The sequence below is a fragment of the Micromys minutus genome (assembly GCF_963924665.1).
Source record: "Micromys minutus genome assembly, chromosome: 1".
Taxonomy (NCBI): Eukaryota; Metazoa; Chordata; class Mammalia; order Rodentia; family Muridae; genus Micromys; species Micromys minutus.
This window is the reverse complement of record NC_137969.1, coordinates 240,833,958-240,840,157: the sequence shown is the minus strand read 5'-3', so window position 1 is coordinate 240,840,157 and position 6,200 is coordinate 240,833,958. Positions and strand designations below refer to the sequence as shown.

At 38.7% G+C, this 6,200-nt stretch overlaps 1 pseudogene across 1 annotated transcript; it reads left to right on the top strand.

Moving 5' to 3' along the window:
* The first annotated feature begins 2,811 nt into the window (after positions 1-2,811).
* Positions 2,812-3,429, top strand: LOC308424510 (ras-related protein Rab-1A-like; annotated as a pseudogene). The gene has a single exon. The product of its transcript is annotated as a ras-related protein Rab-1A-like (transcript).
* Positions 3,430-6,200: the final 2,771 nt, after the last annotated feature.

Sequence of the window (6,200 nt, the reverse complement as noted above, 5' to 3'; positions counted from 1 at the left end):
GGGCAGTAAGCAGGAAGAATTACTAATAGTCTTTTGCTACAGATTGGGGGATGTAATTATGGGTTTGGATTTGGGGAAGAGAGAGAGAAGTACTGCAGGTAGCCTGCTTGTTTTTTGTTTTTGGTTTTATTTATTTATTTTTGTTATGGGTTAGCAGGGGGCATAAGCTGTAATTGGAGTCTGCAGAAAAAGCAACAAACTGAGGGATGGAAGTTAGAAGGGGAAGGTCTGTGGGGCCCACAGGAGATGTAATCAAGGGTGCAGGGAATGGCTTCCAATGGTGCTCTGTTTCAGAGCTGGAGATGAGACTCGGGATTGGCTCCAGGTATACAGAAGGCTTTTCTCATTTGTTAGAGCTAGAAAACTAACATGTAATTATGAGTTGAGACAGAAAATAACCTCAGTTTAACCTCAATTAAGTAAATATGCACTTTCTTTCAATAGAGTAATTAGCCTAATAATAATATATAACTATATATGCATCTTCACAGTAAACACACTCTGTTTCTTACTTCAGTCAAGGTAGGATAATTTATATTTTCTGACCCTAGCACTTCTTTACCAAGTCATCGAATTAAATATCTGTGTAGAGTAATATTTTTCTTTGGGAAGCAGCTTGTTGGAGGATTGATTCATTATGCATTCTTTTTTTTTTTTTTTTTTTTTTTTTTGCTATATTTCTTTCACCCACACAGTTACTATTCTGCATTGTTATTCAACTTTGGCATTTTACATGATCCTTTCACAAATCTGAGAGGTTGGTTCCAGGAATCACAGATCATATCTAATTCACTTTTTATCCCCGGTATGTAGAAATGTGGCTGGCACATTTTTTAGGATCAGTGAGTGTTACAAAATGAATGAATGCCCAATTTTACTGGAAAAGGTGATGATAGGGTACAAGACAAACTCACCACCTGTTTTCCTCGGGTGGGAAATAATGAACCTGATTACTGAGAGCGTGTGAAGGGACTCACAATAACTCTCCTTAAAAAGAAAATGTCTATTCTTTTCATGCCCTAATGTTTCACTCCTTTTCTTTCACCCCTTCCTTGTGCTTCAGGGAAGAGACAAGCCTGAGCACAGCTTTCTGCAAACCTTTCAGCCTAGTCTGCCTGCTGCCTTACTGCTTACTGCTGTGCAGGTACAATAGAATGAGCTTGCTGTCTCGGCAGCATACACCAGTCTGCCTGTGCCCTGGAGTTCCCCACCTCAACTGTAACTTCCATCATTGCTCAAACAATTGAAACTGTCACTCTCTTTGTATGCCACCCAAGGTATTTTCTTCTCTCTGCCAAAACATGTGTCTAAGGAACATATTTAGGTTTCATATGTGGCCTTTCTATATAACATGAGAGGAATAACCAAAATAGTTGATTATGAAGGCACCTTAGGTAACATGCAAGCATTCTTATAGTACTGCTGAAGAATAATATTCTGGGTTCTACAAATTCTATTCAACAGGATGAAATTTATCACCTTAAAAAAAATCTACTCTAGTGCAAACAGAATTTTATGACATTTTCTCCAATATGGCACTAAAATAGATTACCTTTTAACTGGATTATACAATATTATCAGGAAACCATATTATAAGTCAAAAGAGAAGCCATCTTTATCTGAATAGGACTTTCTAATATCTTAGTTTATTGGTGTCTACAACTCCTCAGAAGCATCTTTTGTGTGCCTTCTACGTAATTATTAATGTTTAGATATTTGCCCTTTCCTAGAACTCACTTACTTCTGCATCTCTCCATTAATTACTTTAATACTCCACTAAATTTTATACAATATCTTTATAAACCAATAATTCTATTGTGGTTTTGTATGTCTGTGTGGTATATTTGTGAGTATGCATTTGTGTGGAGGTATGCATACACATATGTTGTTAGGGAGCATGTGGTGAGCAGATGTCAGTACTGAAGTGTCTTTTTCAACTACTTTTTACCATCTTTTTTGAGATGGAGTCTCTCTTTGCACCTAGAGGTTACTGAGTTGGATAGGCTGGTTGCCTCACACACCACAGGAATTCTCTCCATTTCTCCAGAACTTGGATTACAAGGACAGATATCTATGTTCCAGCTTTTTACATGGTTGCCACAGATCTGAAGTCAGAACTTAATGCTCAAACAAAAGCACTTTATCAAGTTAGCTATCTTTCTAATCCTTTAATTTAAGTTTGCTGAACTGTGTTGGTACAACTTCAAGTTTTAAATGTTTGTTCTTTGCTTGCTTTGTTTCTTCTACCTATCCATCTACTTAGGCATTTTTTGTGTGTGTATGACAACTTAACCTTCATACTTATCTAAAGAAAATATATGATACTCTTTCTGATTGAGCAATATGCTACTATTGGAACAAAGATACAAAGGATTGATGACTTGCAAGTTGTACTGCTGTGAACCCATTCACAGTGTAGTAATTCTGGAGTAACAAGTGATTCAAGAATGTCCTCGTAGATTTATACATTTATTAGGCAATCAGATTAATTCTTTTGGGTATATCCAACTGTCATTCTCTTACAACATTTGAATACAGGCTTAATAACTCAAAGACAATATAGACAGCCAAGCGTAAATGAAGACAAAGTCTCCCATCTTTATGTAGATACCATAGGTATTTAATAGTGATCGCATTTTGGGTGGAAGCGATCACTGAGTGGCGGTGGCTGCTGATTGTGTTCTAAGGGTCGGACTGGGGTCGACCTTTGAGCTGCCGGGACAGCTTAGCTCATTCCTCCTCTTCCATTACCCGTGGCGCGGAGGCGGCTGCCTCAGCAAGGGCGGTGGCGGCGGCGGCAGCTGCAGTGACATGTCCAGCATGAATCCCGAATATGATTATTTATTCAAGTTACTTCTGATGGGCGATTCTGGGGTTGGAAAGTCTTGCCTTCTCCTTAGGTTTGCAGATGACCCGTATACGGAAAGCTACATCAGCACAATTGGTGTGGATTTCAAGATACGAACTATAGAGTTAGATGGGAAAACAATCAAGCTTCAGATATGAAACACAGAAGGCCAGGAAAGATTTCGAACAATCACTTCCAGTTATTACAGAGGAGCCCATGGCATCATAGTTGTGTATGATGTGACAGATCAGGAGTCCTTCAATAATGTCAAACAGTGGCTGCAGAAGATAGATCGCTATACCAGTGAAAATGTCAACAAGTTGTTGGTAGGGAACAAATGTGACCTGACCACAAAGAAAGTAGTAGACTACACAACAGCAAAGGAATTTGCAGATTCCCTTGGAATTCCATTTTTGGAAACTAGTGCTAAGAACGTAACGAATGTAGAACAGTCTTTGATGACGATGGCAGCGGAGATTAAAAAGCGAATGGGTCCTGGAGCAACAGCTGGTGGTGCAGAGAAGTCCAATGTTAAAATCCAGAGCACTCCAATCAAGCAGTCAGGTGGAAGCTGCTGCTAAAACCCGCCTCCGTCCTTTTCTCACAGCAATGAATTCGCAATCTGAACCCAAGTGAAAAAACAAATTGCCTGAATTGTACTGTATGTAGCTGCACTACAACAGATTCTTACCGTTTCCACAAGGTCAGAGATTGATTGTAAATGGTTAATACTGACTTTTTTTTTTTATTCCTTTGACTCAAGACAGCTAACTTCATTTTCAGAACTGTTTTAAACCTTTGTGTGCTGGTTTATAAAATAATGTGTGTAATCCTTGTTGCTTTCCTGATACCAGATCGTTTCCCGTGGTTGGTTAGAATATATTTTGTTTTGATGTTTATATTGGCATGTTTAGATGTTGGGTTTAGTCTTCTGAAGATGAAGTTCAGCCATTTTGTATCAAACAGCACAACCAGTGTCTGTCAGTTTCCATGCATAAAGTTTAGTGAGACGTTATATGTAAGATCTCATTTGCTAGTTCTTCCTGGTAGAGTTATAAATGGAAAGATTACACTATCTGATTAATAGTTTCTTCATACTCTGCATATAATTTGTGGCTGCAGAATATTGTAATTTGTTGCACACTATGTAACGAAACTGAAGATATGTTTAATAAATATTGTACTTATTGGAAGTAAAAAAAATAGTGATCAATAGAAGTGTCATCAATTATTGCTTTACATCTGCTGAAGCAAACTCATAAACCTGTACCTATATGGATGAGCACACCTGATGCTCCACAAGGCAGCTCTTGTCAAGCTCTTCCCCTGCTCTTGTCCAGTGTTGGGAAGCATTGACCTTGTTTAATGTCCTAGATCTACCTCCAATTATAGCACCTTCAGTTTCTCTATTTTTTAAAGAGGACTAAGAGAGTAAGACCTTATGCTGTGTCCTGGGTCCTGCTAAGGTAATGGCAGACTTAGGGAAGGCTTTCTGTTACATAATTATGCAATTTTGAAAAATCCTTCAAAATTGAGTAATTGGAGCATTGGTCAGTATTCAAGATGTCTTAGCATTGAGTGGTAGGGTAACTGCTAATTCTTTGCAATGCTCCTTTTAGAGAAAAATAAATGAAATCAAAGATTCCACAAGAACTGGTTTTCTGTGCCCTCTGGAAATCAGTCTGTTGGTTTCTCAGAAAATTGGAAGTAGTATTACCAAAAGTCCAAGCTATTCCTCTCCTGGGCATATACCGCAAAGATGCTCCAACACATAACGAGGACACATGTTCCACCTTGTTTATAGCAGCCTAATTTACAACAGCTAGAAGCTTGGAAGAACCCGGATGTCTTTCAACAGAGGAATGGATACAGAAAGTGTGGTATACTTACAAAATGGAGTACTACTCAGCTATTCGAAACAATGACTTCATAAAATTTCTAGGCAAATGGATGGAACTAAAGATTATCATCCTGAGTAAGGTAATCCAGTCACAAAAGAAAACACATGGTTTGAACTCACTGATAAGTAGATAGTAACCCCAGTAAGCTCTGAATACCCAAGAAACAATTCACAGACATTATGAAGCTCAAAAAGAAGAAAAGCCAAAATGGGGATGCCTCAGTCCTTCTTAGATGGGAGAACAAAACACTCATGGAAGGAAATAGAATTTCAAACAGAGGAACAGGGACTAAAGAAAAGATCATTCAGAGGCTGCCTCACCTTGGGATCCACCCAAATATGCAGTCACCAAACCCAAACACAATTGCTGATACCAAGACTTGCTTATTGGCAGGAACCAGATAGAGATGCCACCTCAGGGTTTCTGCCAGAGTCATACAGATGCAGCTGACCATGCTTGCAGCTAACCATCAGACTGAAAATGTGGACCTTAATGAATGTAATAAAGAAAGGACTGAAGGAGCTAAAAGGAGTTGCAACCTCATGGGAACAACATTATCAACCAACCAAACCCTCCGAAACTCCTTTTAACTAAAACACCAACAATTGAGCACACATTGAGAGAGACCTATGGCTTCAGTTGCATATATAGCTGAAGATAGCAGTGTCTGGCTTTAATGTGAGAAGAGGACTTTATCCAGGGAGGGCAATTTTTTCAAAGATAGGGGAATGCCTAGGCAATGGGTTAGAGAGGGTGATTAGGAGTGAGTGCACCTTCGTGAAGCTAAGTGAAGGGTGAAGGGGGAGTTGGAAGCAGGGTGGAAGAAAAGGATATCATTTCAAATGTAAATACAGAGAGTATCTTATAAAAAAATAAATGAAAAAAAAAAAAAAGTACTGATTTTCACTTTACTTAAACCCAAAGTTAAAGAACAGCAACAGAACTCTAAGCCTTTCAATTAACCCTCTCCCTGCCCCTATGGAGGGTACTATTTATTTTTAAGATGCATACAAAATTTTCTTTAAATAACAATTTGAAGCTCAGAAAGGACTCAGTCTGCACGTGGCTGCCACACAAGCAACACTTGTTGTTAGAGACCCTATTGAACCTAGAAGCACAGACCTATGGTACTAGAGACAGTGGACATATACAAGAGGTTCTTTGGGTCTCAGGACCAGCCAGTCTAGCCCGAAAAAGCCCCAGGCCCAGGAAGAAACACTGTCTCAAAAAGTAAGGTGAAAGGCAGTAGAGAAACAGATACAATACTGTTCACTTTTGAGCTCCATGTGTGCCTGCACACACAGATGAACATACACATGTACATATATAACGCATACACAAGAATAATGAAGAAAATTACATGCAAGGGATACAACTCTGTTAATGTCATTCAAAATTGGTTTTTATGTTCTGTCATCAAGTCAAACGACAGTCTTCTTTTACAATATTTT